Genomic DNA, 19,413 nt, shown 5'->3' with positions numbered 1-19,413 from the left:
TGAAAAAAGTATTTCTTATTTAACAGAATAGCTTTATGCTGGAACAAGAGAAGCCAAAACTGTCTGGCTTCTGTTGTACATGCTGTGTTTTTATTGTTTGATAAATACAATCTGTGTTCATGCTCTTTTCTAGTCAAAGAGAGGTAATTCCTGGAAGTGTATGACCTTAAAAAATCTGTATTCAAATGCATATTTGCCTTGAATCCTGCTTAGATGTTGCTAGAAACACAAAAGTCTGACTTCCCAATCTAAGACATTTATATGAACCCATTACCAGCTCTCACAATCCTTAATATATTTATCTTCACCTGATACTACCATACAGTTGAGAAGTCCTCCATGAACTCTAAGGCAAAGAGATAAGGACTTTGTCACACAGGACATTTGGCATGTGTTTTATTTATATTGTAGTAAGTACTGCCAAAAGCTAGAACGTTACTGTGCTGTTGCTCAGAACATGCTTTCTAAGATCTCCCAAGCTGGGTCTCTGCCGTTGGCAGCAGAAGATAAGCATGGTGAGATGAGCCCATGAAAGGGTCCTGCCCCTGCTGCTGGATCCTGCCAGTGCCCAAGCACTAGAACCAGTTGGAAATTAGTGCAGTCCCAAATCTGGGACCAGCAATCAGTGGAGCCAGTTCCACTCTTCCATTCTGTCCTGGAGCCAGGATTCTGTCCAAACAGCGGATTCTGGAATAGCTCAACACATGTTATTTAATAGGATCTGGAAATACTCTTCATGGGAAAAGGCATAACTTTGCTATGACAGTTATAATACAATAATTATTACAACTATAATACAATGAAGGACTTAGTCCAACTTTCTGTCTGTCCATCTGTAATACTCTTGGAGCACTCTGATTGGTTACTGACACAACCAGAGTGCTCCAAGAGCGTTTTGGACAGGAGTGGAGGTGGTGGCAGCATGACGGAGCACCGCCATGACAAGGTTTCCTCCCCTTTCCCATTCCCCTGCTCCTGGGAGGCAGCAGCAGCACTATGTCCCTCTTCCCCCCAACCCCCTATCAGTCCTGACAGGCAATTGGCTAATATTATTAATAAAAACTCACTTACTGTGTGTTACTCTGCTTGAACACATGGATGCTCAGGTTATAAGCACTAAGTGTTTCGTATGACGTGATACTAGAAGGTGAAACCGAAACAAGTGTTAGATGCCTGATTCCTGGTGTAAAATCCAAAATCCTATGATAGAAACCTAGGTTCCCAATGCAGTGTTGGGAGATTTAGCCATCTCAGAATTGGATCAAACAGGCAGCATGCTGAATCTGTGGCTGTCTACAACTAGTCAATAGAGACATTGAGGTCACGAATGAGTAAAAAAAAAAAGAAAAAATTGCCTTTCCAGAAGACCTACTTGGGGACTGTACACAGGCACTTCTATTTGACATTCACAACGCTTAATTCTTGGCAGAAGAATGCTTAGTTTCTAGACCATCCTAGTTGGTCTTTGCGAGCTAGGTGCCAAGGTGCCCTGTCCCAACTGCTGTGTTCTAGAAATATGCAAATGCACTAAAATAGACACTGGGGGAACTTTATAGTAAAAAAGACAGCTATGTGGAGTTCAGGTGCTTCCAGGGTTAGACAGCAGCTAAGCAAGGAACTAAATCCAGGTTTTCAAGTCCCACTGTAGTGCTTTAACCATTACACTGTTCTAGTAACGAACATCACAGAGCTCATTCCTCATTAGAAAAAACTGTGCTTCCAGTATACAAGACGGTGGTTCCTACCAGTTGAGGTTCTGATGTTATCAGAACTGAGAGAGAACTTTAATAGCTTATAAAAGAAGCACTGTCCCCAAGGAACATTCTCTCTCCTAGCTGCATGATTTCCAAGTAGCTCACTCCTATCCCACAGTACTTTTGAACCAGGGTCTGTTATAAAAAAGTGACCATGTAAAAACAGATAAATGGTATCTGGCTCCCACTGTCTCAGTGGGATAATTGTTGGTGATGCACAAAGTGGTCTCTTTCTCTCATTCTACTCCTAGCCATGTTGCATTTGTAGTGGTAATAGGAGCAAAAAGAAATACAGATTTATTTGGTCAATGAGGAAAGTAGTCATGATGAAATGCATGTAGGACCGAAGTCTAAAGGAAAAAAAGATGCCATGTTTATATATGAAGGGCCACATGGGCTAGAAATAGTCAAGATTCTGTCTGTGCTTGTGCATCAATTACTTTCATTGGCAAAATGCCATGTTCATAATATGCACAAAGAAACATGAGGCTGTGACATACTCCTTAAGTCTGTGGATCAATATTTAGTTTTTTGCAGGAAGAAAAATGAGTATGGTCTGCAAATAGAGATAAAAGGTCATGATCCTCTGAAGTTTCATGATGGACTGAAGAGAAAGGAATGCCATGAAACTTGAATGTCTCCTGGTTAGCAAAGGTGAGAAGCTGAAACAAGAGCTATCGGGTTACATTAGCATTTAATGTTTTCTGTCTTCGAAGCTGAAAGGCAACTATATTCCAGTCAGGCAAATAACCCCCTCCTCAGGTCCATCAAAAGAAGAAACACTAATAGGGTTAGAAAGCTAAAAGTCAGGTGGAATGAACACAGCATGATCCATTTGTAGTTGTCACTCTGGGCACAGTTGTGCTGGGTTTCAAACAGGTGTATCTGGGAAAGAGGGCAATAAGACTTTCCTCTCATGTGTGCTGTCCTCTTCCCATCCATCCTCTAAGCTCTGGGGAGTTACAAGTTCTCAATGAATGGAGAAAGAGTGAGACCATGTCCTCATGCCATCTTCCAGTCACTAGATTTAGCAGTTATAGAAACAGTGGTCAGCAGTACCACCCAAGGAAGGGATGGAGGGGAGTGCATACTCATATTGTCTTCCTGATGCTTTGGAGGATTTCTGCCTTCTGAGGCACAGACCTTGTATAACATCATTTGTGGTTGGATGACGCTACACACCTGCAACTCCAGGCAGTGTGTACACAACCTGTCCACAATCTGTATACAGTCTGGCCCTCAACAACAAAAGCCCTCATAAGAAAATCAGCCCCTGTAAAAAGCTAGTACAAAACTTATGTCAACTTTATGTAAGTATTTCTTTATAAACACTACATTGTGAAGGAAGTAGATATATAGGACATGTCCCTTGAGGCCAGAAGTCACCATCACCAGAAAAATTTTGTTTCTGTTACATAATACTATTGAATATTCACTTAATAGTGATGTTTTTTGTCCTACTGAAACTGCCATGCTATCTTTTGAGTGAATGTTACAGAAGTTTAGCAGATAGACATACTGTGTGTAGAAGTAAAGCTAGAAAAACCAGGAAGGATTGTGTGTTTTTTCATTAACTGCAGGAACCAAGTATTCTTCCCAGACCACTCAAAGTTCTTAGGTACTGCATAATCTAAAATGGCTCTTATTGCCATATAAAGGAGTAATCATTAAATTTTGATAGATTATCTGTGGGAAAAGATGCTGTTGTGAAGTCTTCACCAATTTGAAAGTGAATGTTTCAAGGTCTGGCTCGTAACAAATACAGATCTGCTCTCTTGGGTCACTTCCACTGACGAAGAAAACCCAAAGATTATCAGCATTATTGCTCACATTTGTGTCACTTGTTAAAGTCCAGCCTTGCCACTATTTCTAATGAAATTTATGTCTGTTAAAGCTGTGTGTGGGGGGTTTTTTTTGTTTTCATAATTAAAAAAGAACTTCAATCTTCACATACCAGCCAAATCTACAAGACAGCAACATTTAATTCATGTACTGAATTAAATCTGGTGCTGAATTAAAATCTGAGCACACCAACAAGTTCTATTTATACACACACACATATATAAAATAAAAATTTGCTACATAAATTAATGCAATACAATATTTCACTGCATTGTATGTGGAACCAGGTAAGTGTCAATAAAAAGAAATCTAATATCAGAGCTCTCAGGTTCTGCTATGTAACTCTCTGAAGGCTCCTCTTGCCTCCCATTGTTCTTGTTTTCCTTCTCAGCATCTTTTTATCTTCCTCTTTCCCATTCATGCTTTTGTCATTCTCTGCAGTCCCACAGCCTCCTCCCAAATTATGCGTCATTAGCAATAATCAATTCAACAGTCTGACCAATTCTATCAGCTCTCAGTCTCAGCGAAAACTTTACTCTGAAGGCCAAAGGGGTGATACCATCAAACTGTCTTGCTGTGAGTCGCAAGCAAATCTCAGCAGAGTACAATAACTGCAGCAGTTCAAACAGGCTGTAAGTGCAAAACACTTTGTAAAATTTACAGACCACATGTGGACACTTTCTACTAGGAAGCTAACCAATATCCTCATCCTCTTTAATAACCAGTGCACATCTGTACTTCATTGAGATGTTTTTGGTAGCCTTCTAAAGAAGTGAAAGAGCTGGCTTGTTATCAAAATCCTACCTCTTACATAAAGAAGTTCCATTCCAACACATTATTGGAAAGAATGACAAAAAAATAAAACAAGCATCTATTACATTTCTGCCTTGATGGTAGTCAAATCACATCTTCTCCATTCTGCTCCCCGCTTTGTGTTTCCCTCTTCCTTCAGCCTCCTCCCTTATTTTACCTAGACGAAGGCCAACCAGTTGATAGATGAGTTTAAAGAACAATGCCAAATCCCCCACCCTGTGTATATACACTAAGGGATGGGTATAGGGCAGATGGAGATTAAAGCTGTCTTTTCACTTTTTATTCTTGAAACCCAGCTCCCTTTCAGCATACATAAATGCCTGTGTTAGCTTTTCTAGCAGTAATACAAATTCATTGCGAGATGAAACAGAAGTATTAGACTACATACTTTGCAGAGGTATCTAAACTTTGATTTTAAGATGTAAAAACTTAAGACTGAAGATGGAATAGTTAAGAGTTTTCTAAATAGTTCAACAAGTCTGTACATAGAAAAATCCTTTTATTAACATTTAGAGACAATGTATGAAATCTTACTGCTTGGTTAACTTTTCTCCTAGAACATTACACATACAGATAAATAAATGGGCTAATCTCTTTAGAGTCTTTTAATCCACTGACTTCTTTGCTATTCTGAAAGGAAGTAGCCTGTTTCTTAAAAATTCTATCACAGAAAGTTTGCAGATAACTATGGACACACTGTAAACATCTAGACATTATCTGCCCATTCTTTCAGCACAGTACTATTTTTGTTTTTTAATCTGGGGAGATGTATATAGAAAAACTCATTTTGCAGGTCTATAATGTTTTGTCTTTCAACTTTTGCAATCCTTCTATCCTATTCAATTATGTTCAGAATGTCTGGTTCTCTTCCAGACTTTGTATGGTCCTATTTTCTTACTAGATAACTCTTCATTACTCACGTTTGTTTTGGATTATACTATTATGTGGTACTATAGTCATAGCTCACGCACTTACTTGTTGATAGTGTGTACTAGTTTTGTATTTCTCATTTGTGATAGAAGTATTTAAACTGGACTACTTTCCCACAGTAGCTTAAACTCAGAGCTAGAATCAGGGCAAAGTAGGGCTGGAAGGGACCTGTGGAGGTAATGTAGTCCAATCCCCTGCTTTAAAGCAGGATCATCCCTACCTAAGTCATCCTATATAAATCTTTATCTAATCTTATTAAAACAACACCAATGAACCCTATCACACAACTGCAAGGCATAGAACCTACCCTGCCACAGGGAAAGCAGGGATACAATGGTGATCAGTGCCCTGGTGCTGCAAGAGTTCTTCAAATGTACTCAAGCAATCACAGAACCAGAAAATTAGGGTTGGAAGGGACCTCAGGAAGTCATCTACTCCAAACAACTCCTTGCTCAGAGCAGGACCATCCCCAGCTACATCATTCCAGCCAGGGTTTTGAGCCAGGCCTTAAAAACCTCCAAGGATGGAAATACCACCACCTCTCTGGGTAACCTGTTCCACTGCTTCATCACCCTCCTAGTGAGAGTTTTTTCCTAATATTCAACTTAAACTTTCCTTGCTGCAACTTGAGACCATTGATCCTTGTTCAATCATCTGTCACCGCTGAGAGCAGGCTAGGTTCATGCTCTTTGGGACCACTCTTCATGTAGTTGAAAGCTGCTATTAAATCCCCTCTCAGTCTTCTCTTCTGCAGATGAAAGTAAGCCCAGTTCCCTCAGTCTCTCATCAGCCATGTGCCCTAGCCTTTCAGATCCAAGCAAAAGGGCCACGTCCCTCCCTCCCCTTACTAGAGAGGCAAAAACCTCCACAGTCCATACCAGTCTAGCCACGGAGTAAAATTCCTTCCTGACCCTAAATATGGTAATCCATTCTGACCCTGAGCAGAAGGAGAAGATACTCTAGCCAAGAACCTCTGGGTGTCCATATGCATACTCTGGGGTGGAGGTGGGTGGCGCTTTAATTAGGGCAGCTCCAAAAGCCACTCTAATTTAAAGTGCCTGTGGCGTCATGTATATTCAGTGTCTGCACTTCAAAATGGCAGTGGGGGCAGTTGAACTAAACCTTGTTCAACTAGCTTTAGTTCAAGCAGCATTCTCATTGCTATTTTGAATTGCAAGGACACTGAATACACATGACATGGAGGCTGCTAGAGCATGTTAATTACCACTTGACTTGAATTCATTTAGACCTATTCAAATCTCTGACCTTTCCTTTGTTATGTAATTCCTAGGGCTGTCCCTAGGGTACAGCAAATTGGAGCAACTGCCCTGGATCCTGTGCTTTTAGGGGGGCCCCATGCTTCGACATCATGGCAAGGAAAGTCTGTTGGGGCTGGACCCACATGGCACCCCATAAAGCCCCTGCCCTGGAGCCCCCTGCAGGGCACAGGAGATGTTGACCCAGCCCCGGGTAGGGGCTGACAGCACCCCATGGGACAGGATGGCAACAGGTGAGCCCTACTCCCAGCTTTGAGAGATGCGGCAGAGGTGCTGCCTAGCACCCACCCCATGGCACAGCCTGGACCAGAGCCCCTGTCATGCTACCAGGCACCATGACTGAGTTCAGCTCAGGGACCCCCTACCACAAGGGTGTACCCAACCCAGCCTGGCCCACCTGGCACAGGCCTCATCTTGGATGCTGCATGCTGCAGACATCGCCCCAGGATGGGCTGCACCAGCGGGAGCACCTTCAGTGCCAGGGTCAGGACTGCTGCCACCATCCTGCTCTGCAGCCCCTGCCACCCGGTTCTCCCAGCCCTGGCCCTGCAGCCAGTGAGTGCCAGCCAAGAGACGCAGCTCTGCCCCTGCACCCCTCTAAGTTTGGCCCCCCCCAAGCTGGTTATCCCCCAGCTTGTCCCCTTCCTTATCCGAATAAACTTTACTAGCTATCTGGTTTCAGTTTAGTTTTTTTTGTGCACAGACTAAGGCAAAGTAGCTGTTGAGCAGCTCCGCATTCTTTGTATCTTCTGTTAAGTTTGTCATGGCTATTAAACAGTGGACCCAAAATGTCCTTGGTCTTTCTTTTCTGACCAACATATTTATAGAACATATTGTTGTCTTGAACTTCTCTTGCTAGTTGAAGCTCAGTTTTTACCTTTGCTTTATTGATTTTTGCCCCTGCAAGTACTTGCAATTTCCTGTTATGCTTCCATGTTGACCTGCCCATCTTTCCATTGCCTGTATATTTTCCTTTTGCTCTTGAGGCATCCTAGAAGCTCCTTGTTTAGCTGCTTTGATCTCTTGCCATTTATCTTGTGTTTCTATTATAGATTTCATAGCCATTAGGGGCTGGAAGGGACTTCACGAGATCATAGAGTCCAGCCTCCCTGCCATAGGCAGGAAGTCTGCTGGGGTCAAATGATCCTATTATGTCAGAATACTTTCTTGTTTGACTTCCAATACTATCCCCTTCAGAAACTTCTAGACTTCCAGAGTACCTATAGTCTGTCCTCCCATGGCATCATACCTACAATCTCTCCTTTTTGAAATCCAGTGTCTTAATTCTGCTGACCTCATGCTTTTGTCATCTCAAGATGATAAATTCTACCATATAGTGATCACTTCCTTCCAAGTTTCCCATCACCTTCACATCCTCCACCAGTTTTCCCCTGTTGGTCAGGACAAGGTGCTAGATGATCTCCTAGTTGTTGTATCTTCAGCATTCTAGAACAGAAAGTTGTTTTTCACCCAAGCTAGGAACTTGCTCGACATTGTGTTGGCCTATGTTATTCTTCCAGCAGATGTCTGGAAAATTGAAGTTGCCTATCAGTACTATCTCTTAATTTTTTGATAATTTTGTCAGCTCCTTGAAGAGTACCTCATTCTGTCATTCACCTCATCTTCTTCCTGACTTAGTGGTCTGTAAAAGAGCCCCACTAAAATATCCGTACTGTATCTTTCAAGTCTTTGTCACCCAGATATGTTGTGATCTTCCACGTTCTTCCTCCTGAACCATACCTATTTTTGACATACAAGCAGGGATCTAGGTTTTCTGTTTGTTGCAGAAAAACATAGATTTTCTCCTTTAATGGAGAAAAATATGGTTTTTGGGGTTTTTTTCTCCTTTAAAGGAGAAAAACATGGGAAATTGCAGGTTCCCCTTGCAGGCTGGCAAAGTTTCAGCCTGCAAGGGGCTGCTTGGGGCTGGGAGGAGCAGGGGAGCGTAATCAGAAGCAGGGGGCACCACATCCATTTGTGTGCAAGCATACATGTGGCAACCAAGCAGCTCCTGCAGCTCCCTCTAGGTAAGGCTTTGGGGTGGGGGGGAGGGGGGCACAGGCAATGTGTTGTGTAGGTTTGGGGAGCACAGGCACCATGGCAGAGAGAGAGAGGTGGGGAGGCATGGCGGTGGCAATGGTGTGGAGTTGTGCCCCCTGCTGCTGGTTGGGTAGGGGGTGCCTCAGCTTTGCAGACATGGGGGTATGGTGCTCCCTCCCACACCAGGTCTTGCCCACTGGGCCACAGAGGTGGCTCCTGCCCAGAGCTAGTCCAACCTGATTGCAGCTCTGCACCCTGTTGTGGGCACAGAAATCTCAGGGCAGGGAGCATTGCCCACTGCATCCTTGATGCATCCCTTGTGCCCCCTCCATTGCACCACCTGTGCCCATACACACCCCACTTCCTACATACCCACACCCTTCCTCACACACTGTGGGGCTGGGGGTGGACAGCCACAGGTCAGGAGTGACGGGCATTAACAAGGCCAAGGAGATGTGGTTCAGGAGTAAGGAGCACTGGCAAGGCCTGGGGGCTGTGGGTTGGGAGTGAGGGGCAACAGCAGGGGCAGAGCACCAGCATATCAGGGCTGCTCAGTGCCACAAAGCAAGGTGGGGGGGGAAGGGAAAACTGCACCAGAATCTGCATCCTGGTGAGTCAAGTGAGTAGGGGAGCTCTGATTTTTAATGATAAAAACAAACCCAAAATCAAATGCCAAAATATATAGGTGGTTAGAATGTATTTTATTATAATGATTGAGGCACTGGTAGGCTTCCAAATTGCTTTAAAACTGTAACTATACCAATAAAACATTGCGTTTGCTAGATATATGAGGTATTAGTGGCATTTCATTTTAATTCTGGGAGCTGCGAGAAGTTGCCTTGTCAGGGACCTGCAGAGAGATGTCCTCTGTGTTTGGGTTGGAAAGGTTTGTACTTCAGGGACAGAGACCTGCAGAAGGAATCCCCTGTCTGCATGTGGAGCTGCTGGGGGAGAGAGACAGCCCAGAGAGGGAGTGGGCTGTGCAAATCCCAAATCTGCATGGGTGTGTGAGTGGGCACGTAACCCCTAGTGTTTGCAGGAGGTGTATTTTTTCAGAAGGAAACTAAAGAAAAGAAGCCTATTACCTGCAGTGGCTGATCAGAGACTCCGGTTTTTTGCTGAGTTACCAAGGAAGAGCAAAGTCCACCTTCCCGGGAGCAGCAGAAGCCTCGCTTCTGCCACCTAGTGGTGGATCATTGCTAAAGCTGTGTTGCCATTTGTTGTTATGGGAAAGGGAGCTGACCAGAGGGAAATCGACCTGGGTTTTGGAGGGGGAAACTCTTTTAAAGTGTTTTATAACCAGGTGAATGTAATCATTGAGGTTGTTTGATACAAGTGGTACCACCCAGTATGGTGGAATTCATCTATTGTTGCAGTTGTAAATTCTATTCAAATTGTTGGTTTTATTATTAACTGTTGATATTATATACATATTTTTTTTCTTCTTTTGTTCAATCATTTATTTTCTGTATATAGTTGTGTATAATAAAGAAACCCATTTTTTTATTGGACTTAAGGTAAATTCTTGGGCAGTGAGGTTGAGGGATGCACCTCTCCAAGGGGCACCTCAGTTAGCAGACCTGCCTGAGGGGGTTCCCAGGGCTACTGGCACCATGAGGATGCAGAATCTGGCATATTGCCCAGCCTAGCATGTCAGCAAGGGTTACACAAGTACTAAATAAATATGCAGTAACTGGAGTTTCTGCACAGTAGCGCTGGTGAACATTTTTTAGGTGACACTACTGAGCAGTAGCCTAATAATACTGTGTAGTAGTGTTTCAGCACTGTCTGTGGTGCTATATGCTACTGCACAGTATTTTTCAGCTACTGTACAGTCAGCATCTCGTGTAGACATGTCCACTGATGTCAAAATCAACTATTCTAATTGCTTTTGTGTCTAGAGGAGGATAATATCATGACTGCTTGGAGAGGCAAGTATAAGGGTACTGGATTGAAGAGTGGAGCTTCTTGCATGAATTGCTAACAGAATGTGTGAGTGTGATTGCCTTTTGTCATGCCTGGGTGTGGGCAACCAGGGTCAGGAGAAGCAGCCACAATCCCAGGGGCCTGTACAGGGTTCAAGTTTAGGGAAGCCAGAATCCATGAGATCTGCCTGGGGAACTGAGTCAGAGAGCCAGAGGCCCAGGCACAGCATGGGGTCAGGAGGGTAGCCAGGTGAGGTATCCATCAGATCAAACAAGAGTCAGGTCAAGGAACAACAGGGTCAGACCACTCTCAAGGTTTGTGGGCAAGCCAGGTTGGGTAGCTGGAGAATCTGTCAAAGAGCCAGTAGCACAGAGTAAAATATGGCCTGTGGGCCAGATCCAACCTGCCAATGGATAAAATCCAGCCCGTGGGTGAACAGCCACCAATTAGTTGGTTCTAGCTTGTGGATGGCCAGTAGCTCTGGCTGGTGCATGCTACTGGGTGAACAGGTGGCACTGCTTCCTTCCAGCAGCATTGGGTATCAGCTGTGGACATAGGCGGGTGGCAGTGTCAGCTGTGGACACTGCCGGTAGGTTCAGGAGCCGGAATGCAGAACCTGTCAGTAGTGTCCACGGCTGATGCCACTGCCCTCCTGGTGCAGTGGAAGCGCCTTCCCAGAGCCCTGATGAGACCCAGAACCTGCTAGTGGTGTCAGCTGTGGAACAAAGCAGGAACTCCTGCCATGCAGGAGTGGTAGTGTTTAGCTGTGAACACAGCCTGTAGGTTTCACGTTGGACAGGTTTCATTCAACAAACTTCAGTTAAAGTGCCCCTGCTGCCATTTTGAAATGCAGGGACACTGAATACACAAGACACTGCAGCGCTCCAGCAGACTTGATTAACTGAGTCTGCTCTGACATGTCGTAATTGGAATGAGTCAGAGCACGTGTAAAAGCGCACAGTAGTTCCAAGCCTGTTATTCCAAGTTCATCCTTTCTCCTATGTCCTACAGTTCGTTTTGCACAAGCAAAATGCATATCCCAATGAATTCAACTGCAAAATTGGAGCTCTCGATGTAAACTATCTAGAATAAAAGTTTTGTATGTTTATCTACGAAGCACCTAATGTGATATCCAGTGCTGAATAAATAAGTATCAATGACAGTCCACCATCAGAGTATCTATTTAAATTTTGTGAAATTTAAGGTGAAAATACATAAGGAGAGTAGTTTGCAGGTAATTATTCTAATATTATTGGACTGAATTAAATATTTTCAATATCACATACAGTTATTTACTGAAAATGGAGCTTGACTATAGTTATCGATATGCAACTCATAATGCATGTCAAAGAGAGCGCTCATGAGTTTACAGATATTTGCAGTGTGAAAAATTAGAAAAGGGATACTATGTTGCTCCCATTGCTAAATGCATACATTTACTCCCTTAAATTGTACTCCTTTGTGCTTTGTATATAAACCAAGCTAGTTCAATATGTGTGGGTATCATGTGCCTTAGAAAGATATCATACTTCAGGACATCTTAGGAATTTGATATTCAAATATATAGAACATGGGATTTGCAGATTCATATTTTTTGGAAGAATGGCAGATGATGGCCATTAGATTGTAGCTTAAATATTTATCTTCTGTCACACTGTCTAAGCCTATTTTGATCTATTATGGAGAAGCTGAGAGAGAACGGAACAGGCAATGTTTTTTTACTGGGGAAATAGGACATAATGCAGGTCCTCATAAAATTATTTTTCCATTGGCCAAAGACTACTCACAACTATGCACTTTAAAGCGAAGTGACTATATTACCAAATAGAAAAGAAAACCACTCGCGTCTTTCATGCTGCCAAAGAAAGATGATTTATTTGCTTTGTATTTCTACCTGAACCACAAAAACAATTCCTTTTGTTAAGTTTTCCTCTAAGACAGGTGTCAGCAACTTATGGCACTGGAAGGTCCACGTCTGGCCTGCAGCAGGGCCTGGAGAGCAGCATTTGGTGACAGGGGACTCTCCTGCACCACACCAGTATCAACTATTTGTGGCTCCAGCATAGATTTCATAGACATTAGGGCTGGAAAGGACCTCGAAGATCATCAAGTCCAGCCCCCTTCCCCAGGGACAGGAAGTCAGCTAGAGTCAAAGGATCCCAGCAGGATAAGCATCCAAGTGTTTCTTGAATGAGTCCAGAGTAGGTGCCTGCACCACTTCTGGAGGGAGTCTATTCCAGGTCTTGGGGGCTCGAACCATAAAGAAATTTTTTCCCTATGTCCAGCCTAAAACAGTCTTGTAGGAGTTTGACTGTTGGTCCTTGTTTTTTCTTGGACAGACATGAAAAGACATTCTCTCAGATCCTGATGTACACCCTCATGTACTTGTAAGAAGAGTCCCATGGCTCTCAGCCTCTCTTCATAAGGCCTATTCTCATGCCCTCTGATCATGCACATGGCTCTCCTCTGGACTCTCTCAAGTTTCTTGACATCCTTCCTGAATTGCAGAGCCCAGAACTGGATGCAGTACTCCAGCTGTGGCCTCACCAAGGCTGAGTACAGCGGGAGGATGACATCCTGAGATTTACTTGAGAAGCATCTATAGATACCAGCCAGGGTTTTGTTTGCTTTACCAGCTGCGACTTCACATTGGTGGCTCATGTTCATCTTGTGGTCAGTCATGACCCCCCAAGTCTCTTTCAGCAGTGGTGCTAGCAAGTGTAGCACTGCCGAGCCTATAAGTATGCTGTGGGGTTTTTTTCCCCGAGGTGAGGTACCTTACATTTATTGGTATTGAATGTCATCAGGTTTGTGTCTGCCCACTTATTAAGTTTATCCAAGTCAGCCTGGATCACTTGCCTGTCCTAAGGTGTGGACGCTATGCCCCAAAGTTTAGTGTCATCGGTGAACTTAGCCAGTGCGCTAATGACACCAGTGTCCACATCGTTGATAAAGATGTTAAAGAGAACTGGTCTAAGGAGAGAGCCTTGTGGGGATGCCACTGGTCACAGAGCACCATAATGATTTGCTGCCATTGACCACTACTCTCTGGGTCCAACCTTGGAGCCAATTTTCCAGCCATCAGACTGTGGTGTAGCCAAAGCCACAGTTGGCCAATTTTCCCATGAGGAAGTCATGGGACACCAGATTGACATATGTCTAGACTTTAAAAAAGCCTTCAATCTCATCTCCCTTGTCCAGGTGATATGTCACCTCGTCATAGAAGGAGATGAGATTGGTCAGGCAAGACCTACCTGTGAGAAACCCGTGCTGGTTATCCCTTGGGATGTTGCCCTCAGCCAGCTTATCCAGAAGGGTCTCCTTGATAATTTTCTCAAGAATCTTACCAGGGATTGAGGTCAAGCTGATTGGCCTGTACTTCCCGGGATCTACTTTCCACCCCATTTGCCTTCTTCAGGTACTTCACCCGAGCACCACAAGTTTTCGAATATTTTTGCCAATGCTTGGGCTATGACCTGCCATCTCCTTGAGTACCCTAGGGTGTAATCTGTCAGGACCAGCTGACTTGAAGGTGTCCAGCCTCTCAAGATGATCCTTTACTAGATCAACACCGATGCTGGGTATAAGTACGCCCTCACCCTGGCTGTCCCACATCTTGCTAGGCAGGGCAGTCCCATTGGACTGATGAAAGCAGAGGAGAGTTCTCCCTATGTGGCACTGTAGTCAGCTGCCTGGGCCTCTGGTGGAGAGCAAACTCTTCCTGTGCCACACACCCGTCTGGTGTCATGGGCTGTGGTAGGTGGGCAAGGAGGGGCTTCACCATGCCACTCCACAGGTGAGAGCTGGGGAGAGACAGTGGCGATGGCTAAGTCTTAATGCCCACCCTTTACCGGAGCTGGGCCATTCCCTCTGTCAGAAAATGCTGCTGACCTCTGCCCTAAGGCATCATCATAAAAGGCAGTGCCTTGACACAATTCTGTTCTGAAGGATATGGACCCTGGTATCTGACACAGACTAATGACCCACCTCCAAAAGATGACTATATTTTTTCTACATGGGCCAGGACCTGAGATGGTGCAAATCACCTCACTCCTTTCACTCAAAGTGCACAAATTTATACCACTTGGGGACCTGCCTCATATTTTTATAAAATCTGTCTATATTCCAATTTATATAGCATAAATATCATATATAGCACAACATAAATTGCATGTCTGATTAGTGTAACACCAAAACTATGAATTTTTTTAACAACAAGGAGGGTTTGAATCTGATGTACTTGGCTTTAAAACTGCATATTGTTCTTACTAGAACCTTACATTTCCTGAGTGTTCTCCATTTGGATCCTGATAATGTAAGTTACTGCATGGCAAATAAGGAACAAGACTATATGAACAAGGAAATGGAAATGAAGTTACTAGTGACTTCTTAAGAGCAAATGTTTTGTCCTTGGACCCCCTACATTTACCTTTATTTTAAGTAGCAAATAATTCAATAAGGATATCACCTCTGAAGATATGTAAAGGAGATAGTCTCTGATATTTTTAAATGTTTTGACTTTGTCCCTGGTGCCTATCATTAGCTTAATATAGGAGTTTGGACAATGACCAGGATTTTGTCTGTTCTAAATCTATTTTGACTCTATCTTCAAGCAGCAAATATGACAGCTAACCAGCATACTAACAATAATATGTATTATTTTATATTATTATTTCATAAATTAATGTAATGGTGTTAATTATTAATAATACTACAGCAGCTAATGAGAAAGAAATAAACCAAGAAAGTAGGCAAAGTCAGTACTGCCAGCAAGTCCATTGCTGCCTCCTAAAAATATGGATCCTGCATCCCCAGATGTGTACTATAATTTTCAAGAGACTCTACAAGTGATAAAAGATGGAAATAATGAACTCGGTAACAAAATGTGCTATCAGGAGATACATCTTCAAAACGACAGGACATACAGAAAATCAATCAGCTGATTTCTGACCCTGAGAAACTGGTGAGCAATACTGAGGATAGGAACTACAAATTAGATCAGCTCAGTCCTTGCCTCCAAAAGATGAGTACAACTTTGGCCAGGGATAATTGGCAACGTGTTCTGGGTTCCACAAGTATTACCTTGATAAATGTAAGGTAACAGCTTATCTCCTACCTACTATATTAGAAAGGGCAAGATGCACCCAAGATCCTTCTCATTGTTCTTTTATTATAAAACAAAGGAGATTTTGTTTGGGTTTTTTTACAAATGATGTCTTATTTGCCATTGCCTATACAAAAATGACTAATTATGAAAGATCTGTTTGCTAGAGTTTTATTCATAACGCTTTGTAGGCCAATAATTCATTATTAGAACAGAGATAAATTTGGCCTATAACCTTTATCTTTTCAGGCTGTATTCAAGGTATTATTATTCTGGGCACAGGCAAAAAAAACTTACGTAATTTTATTGACACTAATATTAAAATTTGAAATGATTCCTGTGCAGCATCTGAGTAAAAGATTTAAATTGGTCTTCAGCAAGCTTTGTAGAAATAAAGCTTGGCACTGGTAGTTTTATGTTCTGTTTCTAGCCTAGTAGAATTCATGCCTGAATTTGGACATGTTGCTTTCCACCTTTCAGTCCTTGTGTTCCCCTTTCATTAAATGGAGATAATAATGCCTAAAAAAACCCCACACAAACAAACAAACAAACAAACCCAACAGCAAAAACAAAAACAAACAACCCAGGAAACATCTAAGTTTTACTATTTGTATATAACTTTGAGATTTTCAGATGGAGAAATTAAAGTATTACTTGGGAAATGCAAAGTATTATTAATATTGTTACTGTTTTAAATATACAGAAATCAAATGCACTAAATTAGTCATTTGTAACATGCTCTAATAAAGCAACATATTATATCACTGAAGCTAGATGGAGAAAGGGTAGAAGGTCTCCAACTACAGTCCTCAAATTCAGGTGGTTGGCTGGGCCCACTATAATTCTCCTCTCAGCTGCAGTTCTATTCATTTGCGCCACAGCTTCTGGTGTCCCAGTAATGACTCTGTCAGGGTTTATGCTGATACTAGCTGTGGAGCCTGCGCCTCGCTCCGTCTGACCTATCGGGGTGTGGCCCCTCCCCTCAACTCGCCTGCCACGCCTTGGATGTACTCAATTACCTTCGGAGGGGTCTCCAGTGGAGCTCTTTATCCTGGGTGGGGCCTCCCGATAGGCGGTGGTACTCACGGTTATCGGACGCGGTGATCCACGGGGCTCCGCCTCCCCTACACCCCGTCCACACGCCAGCCGCCGGGCGATGTTCTTCAGGTGTTGCCGGGCCCAGTATGATGGTCTCTGCCCGGTTCCCCCGGTTCTCGGTCGTTCCCCCCTCCTGCAGAGAGGGGTTTCTCCTTTCTCCTCCCTTATAGATAACACTCCTCCGGACCAGGGGGAGCTGGTGGTTGCTTCCCCTGGTTCCAGCCCCCTCCTGGGGCTTCCGCTATCTCCCCTTTCCTCCCGTCCGCAGGGCGCTCCCCTGCTTCTTGTGCGGCTGCCGCTTCAGGACGCAGCAGAGAGAGTGCCTCGGCGTGCACTCTCTGATCGCCTCTCGCCTGGCTGCTGGCGAAAGGCGTCCCGCTCCTCCCTATACTGCTTGCTTGCGACCCGCAGGCGGGGTCCTCGACGCTTCGTGCGAGAGCCGGCAGCACAGGCTGCGCACCCGTACTCTCTCCCCCTGGCTCTCCCTCTTTCCCTGTCCTGTCAGCATTTTTGAATCCGGCCGCTGGGATTGGCTCAGCTGTTCGCCGCGTGGTGAACAGCTGTTGCCAGAGCCGGCGTAACAGCGGCTCGCGCGGCTGCATCCGCGGCTGCAGCTCTTCCTCCTGCTGCCCCTCTGCCAGTATGTATGCCCTCCTGGGGGCTTGCTCTCGGGGTCTAGGGTCTGTGGGTCCCCTCTTCTCCCCCTCACTCGCCTGTGGGGGCGCTTCACCGCCACACTAGCATATTAATCCTTCTAGATGTGACATGAATTACACATTACTTTAAACTAGGGGTGCAGTGAGTTTGATGCCTCCCTGGGCCCCCCAGACCACAGGGCTCATCAAGGGCCAAGTGGCTGCAGGGCAAGCATCAGTCAGGGTAGGCAACTGGCAACAGTAGTATTAGCCCCAGTGGTTAACATTGCCATCACTTATCCTGTGCCACAGACATACATTGAGATCAGGGCTCCACGCCCTGAATTTCAGCAGAAGGTCTCACCCCTGCTGACTTGCCCCTGAATTCGCAGCCCCTTGACTAGCCTCACAGGCCACATAACACAGTTCCATGGTCCAAATCAGACCTGCAGTCAGTAAATTTGACACCTGAGCTTTAAACGATAGAGAGATGGATCTGGAAGCAATAAAATATACACAAGTTTTAGAATCTATTTTAAAAATAGTCTGGGGTTTTTGGTAGCTTTAATTCTCTCCATTTATTACATAAAATTGCTTAATGTCACTCAAAGAGTTGGTCTGCTTTTTTTTAAATTGAATTTGATGTAATTGGAGTAACTAGTGTATGTTGTCTAGAAAAAGTTGCCTCTGAGTAGGGCTTTAAAGTTTGAACGATCTTCCCAGTAAGAAACGTGGCTCAGTAGAGGCCCAATCATGCACTTTTTTTACTCAGGCATTGATTGTGTAAAGAGCATCTATCTACTCCCTAGGAACTATCTTCCACTCTCATATCTCTGCTTATAAGAGATACCAAATAATCTTAGCTGTCTTCTTAACTACGTATATTTTACATTTATGGACACCTAGTAGCTGGATGTTGATCTGCTCTGGAGGCTACCATTGCATTTTCCTTCTGTTGCACACTTCAAATGTTTTACAAATTTTTCCTTTTATATTCCATAGTATAATCATGTTTGACATTACAAAAAAAACGATTTGCAGAGGATGTTAATTTCAAAGCATACATCATCAATGGACTTGCTGAAAAAATAATTGCCCAAATATCTTATCATTTTAAATTTTCAAACTATTTAGTCAAAATTCAGTGCTACCTTTTTTAAAGGTGATCGTAGACAATACGCCTTCCTTTCACATTTCCTTGTTTATTGTTCTCCCAATTCTATTATATTCTATTCTCCTCCTGCCTGCCTTTCAAGTATATACTATACCAAACAAAAATTCAAATACAAAGTTAATAAAACGCTACAGAACAACAATATTTCTATGCAGAATAAGGAAGTCCTAAAAACCTTATTTCTTCTTTACCTATGAAATGTTTACAACAACTAAAGCAGCAAAGTGCCAGCAGTTTATGTATTGCTTTTATCTTGCATAACCATTTTACTTTAACATTTGCATGCAATCTCTACATCAGCTTTCTTTGCTACAAACCTTTTATCAGAAAAATCATTTCACTTAGTAAGAACAGTAACATGCACTAAAATTGTGTACCCTGTTTTTTCTCTTTGCCGCCTTATACTGTAGTCTTTAAATCACACCTGGTAAGACTGCAGTGATAACTGCATGTCCATTTTACACAGTAACATTGTACCATAGTTCTCATGAGTGATCCAGGCATGTCAAATCATTATGAATGAGAAATTACAAGTGTTCCTATAAGTGTTTGGTCATTATTCTTGAATTGGACTGTGGTTTATTTTCATGAGAACTAAGAAAATATTTCAGACCAGTGACGAATATGGGTAGATTTATTTTGGAAAGCTGTAGGGGAAAGAAGGAAGGGAACGAGATTTATAACCAACTATAGACTCTTGGGGGACCTGATTTTAAAATTGTTCCTCACAATGAGAGTTCTTACTTCTCTTCCAGGAAGCTACTCCCATGAGTTGGAACAAATTAATGTAGTATGGTTGCAGAATATGGACCTAATTTGG

At 43.4% G+C, this 19,413-nt stretch overlaps 1 protein-coding gene across 5 annotated transcripts in view; it reads left to right on the top strand.

The window, feature by feature from the left end:
* Positions 1-19,413, top strand: part of WDR72 (WD repeat domain 72) — a 284,931-nt gene that overhangs the window by 11,487 nt on the left and 254,031 nt on the right. The gene's annotated exons all lie outside the window — the stretch shown is intronic.

Source organism: Alligator mississippiensis, chromosome 11, assembly GCF_030867095.1.
Source record: "Alligator mississippiensis isolate rAllMis1 chromosome 11, rAllMis1, whole genome shotgun sequence".
In the NCBI taxonomy this organism is placed as follows: Eukaryota; Metazoa; Chordata; order Crocodylia; family Alligatoridae; genus Alligator; species Alligator mississippiensis.
This window is presented reverse-complemented; position numbering and strand designations above follow the sequence as displayed.